Below are 4,820 nucleotides of genomic sequence, written 5' to 3' on the forward strand. Positions count from 1 at the left end.
ATAGAGGAGATGCTGGCCAGCACGAGGGGTGTTCAGTGGTACTCCACCATAGACTTAACATCGGCGTATCACCAGATCGCATTACACCCGGAGAGCCGCAGTTTGACGTCCTTCATCACTCCCTTCGGGTGCTATCGATTCCGCCGCATGCCGTTCGGGCTAGCCTCGGCGGCTGCGGTGTTCTAAAAACTAATGCACCAGTTGTTCCAGGACATCCGGGGGGTGCAATACTTCCAGGACGACATCTTGGTGATGGGTCGCGACAGAGCCGACCATGACAAGAAACTGGACGTGGTATTGGGGATCCTGGAAAGGAAGGGCCTCACGGCAGAGTGGGCAAAGTGCCGCATAGGAATGGAAAAGGTGACGTACTTGGGCCACGAGATAAGTGCACGAGGAGTGACCCCCAAGAGGGAAAACGTGAAGGCGATCTGTGACGCACCATCACCAGCGAACAAGGAGGAGGTCAGATAATTTCTGGGTATGGCGGAGTATTACGGAAAATTCATAGAACATTTCGCCTCTAAAACCCATCACGTGAGGCTATTAACCAGAGAGAATAGTGAATTCCGGTGGTCAGAGGAAGCCCAGCAAGAGTTTGAGGAAATAAAAAGAGAGGTGGCAGGGGCGATCCCTCTGCAAGGATTTGACCCCCAAGGAAGCACAATACTCACGACGGATGCCAGTGATAAAGGACTGGGTGCAGTCCTCATGCAAGACCGCGGCCAGGGGAGAGTAGAAACAATATGCTTCGCGTCCTGCACCCCCAATGACACTGAAAAAAGGTACAGTGTGATCGAAAAAGAAATGTTGGCAGTGGTGTGGGCCATGTCTCGTTTCCGGCAATTTCTGTGGGGCACCAGGTTCCGGTTGAGGACCGACCACAAGCCCTTGCTCAAGGTGCTCACATCCAGTGGACACGCAGATGCTACACCGAGGATCTCGAAAATGTCACTCAAATTAATGGAGTTCCGATACGACGTGGAACACATCCCAGGGAACAAGAACAAAGTGGCGGACTACTTGAGTCGGGCAGCAGCGATGGAGCCCAGTACAGAACGGAGTGAGGCAGCGGAAGAGTGGGTCGCACTCACCGAAGACCTAGAAACATCCATAAGCAGGCAGGAATTGGACATGGCGTATGATGAGGACCCTGTCATGGAAGAAGTGAAGGCCCATATAGTAAGGGGTTGGCCAGACAAAAGCAAGACCGGGCGAGGCCTCATCCCCTACTTCGAAGTGAGAGAGGAACTATCTACGGACGACCAGGGCATTTTCGTATACAGAGGAGAGAGAGTTATACCCCCGGCAAAAATGATTCCCCGGTTGATGGACATGTTACACGAAGGCCACCTGGGAGCGGGGAAGTTGAAACTAAGGGCCAAGCAGAATTATTGGTGGCCAGGAATGGACATAAGAGCGGAAAGACATGTTAGAGAATGTCCGAGGTGCCAGGGCGCGGACAAAACACTAAAACCGTTACGCCCTGCCCTAGGGAAAATTGATCCCCCACAAAATCCGTGGGAGGAACTGTCCATAGACATTTTAGGTCCAGTACTGAATGCACAAGGAATACAGAAGTACATTTGCGTGATGGTGGATCGCTATTCCAAATGGCCGGAATTGAGGATCGAGGAAACCATGGACACGGAGATGATAGTGAGCTTCATGGCGGAAACTTTAGTAAGAGAGGGCATTCCAAAGTGTGTCCTCAGCGACAACGGACCCCAATTCCGTTCTGAAAAATGGTCTCAGTTCATGCGGAGAAACGGAATAGTGACAAAACACACGTCCATATACCATCCAGCGGGAAATGGCCTGGTGGAGCGTTTCAATAGAGTGGTGATGGGCTCGATACAAGCGGCGATTTCAGATAACAAAGACTGGGAAGCGGAGTCCCTTCCAGATTCTTAGAGGTCGGGAGCCCTTCACTCAGGATAACAGAATATGGAAGGAAAGAGTCATTAAGAGCGAGTGGTCACCGGCAGTGGTGCAAGCCAATTTGGAGAGAGCACAAGCGGTGTACACTAAACACTACGATGCAAGGAGGAATGTAAAGGACACGGCTTTGGAAAAAGGAGAATGGGTGAGAGTAAGACTGCCCACATTGCAGAAAAAGGGTGAAAGCAAGTACAGCAAGCCCCTACAGGTAGTGGAAGTCAAAGGCAGGGCAGCCTTGCTGAGCGATGGCAATGTGTGGTCGCAGGACCGCATGGCCAGGTGCAACAAAATACTCAGCTGGAGAGGCAATGGAGATGAAGGAGAAAGTGAGAACAGTAGTGACAACCCCTGTGAATATGGGGGAGAGGACCTAGACATTGGTGAGAGAAGGCAAGAGGATCAAGAGGCGAGTGGAGAGCAGCAGAGTGAAGAAGATGGAAGCCCGCGTGGGCCCGGCGCAGCCGCACTGGGGAGTGGTCAAGGAGGAGAAGCAACAGCCGCCACGTCCCCGGTAAGACTGACGAGAAGGGGCAGGGCGGTGGTCCCACCAGCGAGGTTCAGAGACTATGACATGAGTCAGGACTTGTACATATAGTTCGTTGGAAAAAGGGGAGATATGTAGTGAGCGCGCTAACGTCGTACGTCACGTAGCCACGTGACGTACGGTGACGTAGGGGCGGTGTGTGCGCAGCGCGGATTAGAGCGCGAGCAGGCTGGGCGAAGGACATGCTTTGCGCTCCTTGTATGTAACGACTTGAATAAATAGAGTTACACCGACACTCGACTCTGAGAGTTATTGGGGGAAGAAAGAACATCATCACAGGGACGAATTTCACCCCCACCCCCCATATCACTTCCTTTCTAAGTAACTAGAACGTGTGTCGATGTCACATTGTTGTATATGAGGGAAGGACCCCCTGACTTCTCCATGAAACACGAAGAAGGGAGAGCGGCAGATGGGAATGTGAGGAAATAACATAAAATAAAGACGGAAGTGAGCACGAAAACAAGTGAGTGAAATACCTGCTGACGCCCCAGGAGACAAAACAATTGAACCCAGATCAATGATTTATTTCTTATGGTGAGAAACACATCTACAAGGATTGGAGAGTGCTCACATTTAACACCATCAATAGGGAATGGTCAAAACCTGACCTTCTTGTAGGTCTCATATGCCACACTGCTGCCGTTTTAAACAGCCGCGCCAGTAGTGTAGTGGTATCATGCAAGATTCCCATTCTTGCGACCCGGGTTCGATTCCCGGCTGGCGCAAGTCATTTTTTTTTCCAACTGTCTATTTAAAATGGATTTTTAACTTTTGTTTTGAACGTGCACATGTCCATTCATCTATTTTTTATTTTTGAACACTATGTGTATTAACAACACATTTATGAATTGTTACAAGAGGGCCATGAATGGGAATCGACTTTGGGGAATAGTAATGTTTCGAATTAAAAGACTCAGGGGCTCATTTACAATCCTCTTGCGCCACGGGTATACCACTTTTTCCCATATTGAAAAGTGACGCACCAGGTGCGCAAGGGACTTGCAAATAAGCCCCTCAGCTCTTAAAATAAACATGTGCTGTAAATATATGTATGCTGTGGATATCGGCTGCTGACGTAATCACTTGGCAGATTTATCGAGGACTTGTTGTTAAGTTCTTTTACTCTTAATGTCTTCTTCGGATATATGATTTAAAACTTTTGAGCCTTTAATAATGTTTTTAGAAACTCATGATAGTTTTTCATGGAATGTTTGATAGCGTGCTATTTTGATTTAGAGCGGTTTTTCCAATGTGTAGCAACGTTTAGAGCACACACTACAACATTGTTACCATTTGATTTTTTTAACCGCCACATAGTGAACGTTTGCAGGAAGCCGGGCTCTGACTGTCAAAGTGAACGTCCTGTTGAGAAAATGAGAAATGTCACAAAACATGACGCAATCTCTGGGGTCAGGCTTGTGACACCCCCATGAGAGCTTCCGGTGTGCCCCATGCTCTGCGTATTTTACCGCACGAGCTGGAACCGGAATTTTCAGCGTCACCCCCTGTTTTAAGATCGAGAAAAGAAACCTGATCTTAAAAGGCGTTCGTCGCCCACAGACGCCAGGGGGCGCTGCGCTTTGATTCCGCACTAACAAAAAAAACACAAATAAAAAAAAGTGATAATTTCAGAAAGAAATAGAAAACCAATGTTTTTGGTGGTAGAGTTAAGAAAGAGGAACAACTAGGTTATTTAGTAACATCTGTACTCGGAAACGATAAAATCTCTACCAGAAGTGGGGTTCGAACCCACGCGGACACATGTCCATTGGATCTTAAGTCCAACGCCTTAACCACTCGGCCATCCTGGTACACCTGTGCACTGCGACAGCAGTTTATCTCAAATTGTGCATTTCCCTGAGTGGATCTCTTCCATTATTACATCCCCTTACTCCCAGATGTAGACAAGGTCCCTCTCTAGTGCTTCCACTAAAGCCCGCCCCTCGAAGCGCCGGGTTGGGAGCACCCCCTTTCAGAAGTGATGATTATTGCTTTCGATAAAACTCTGACACCAGGGGGCTCAGAATGTATTGGAAGCCATCATTATGAGCGGCCTTTTCCCTTGTTAAAGCTGCAGGCCTGGCCTGAGTGCCAACATGAAAGGAAGGTTGCCCTCTTCATCGCACTCTGCAATATCCAGGAGCAAAACAACAACCACGTGTCATTGGCACTTGTAACCAGGCCTGAGCCCTGGGGGAGCAGAGTGGGCACATCGCATGGGGAGGGAGGAGCCTGAGTCTGTCTCACACTCAGTGACTTACACATGTTCACTGTATGCTGTTTGAAGGAATGTGCTGGCCAGACACAAAACAAAACCCAGCCCTGGCAGACA

General features: G+C 49.0%; 2 non-coding genes across 2 annotated transcripts; one reads left to right on the top strand and one right to left on the bottom strand.

The window, feature by feature from the left end:
* The first annotated feature begins 3,142 nt into the window (after nt 1–3,142).
* Nucleotides 3,143–3,213, top strand: TRNAG-CCC (transfer RNA glycine (anticodon CCC)). The gene has a single exon. It is a non-coding gene; the product is annotated as a tRNA-Gly (tRNA).
* A 1,003-nt stretch (nt 3,214–4,216) lies between these two features.
* TRNAL-UAA (transfer RNA leucine (anticodon UAA)) lies at nt 4,217–4,299 on the bottom strand. Its single transcript has one exon. It is a non-coding gene; the product is annotated as a tRNA-Leu (tRNA).
* Nucleotides 4,300–4,820: the final 521 nt, after the last annotated feature.

This window comes from Lissotriton vulgaris, chromosome 1_1, assembly GCF_964263255.1.
Source record: "Lissotriton vulgaris chromosome 1_1, aLisVul1.2, whole genome shotgun sequence".
Classification (NCBI taxonomy): domain Eukaryota; kingdom Metazoa; phylum Chordata; class Amphibia; order Caudata; family Salamandridae; genus Lissotriton; species Lissotriton vulgaris.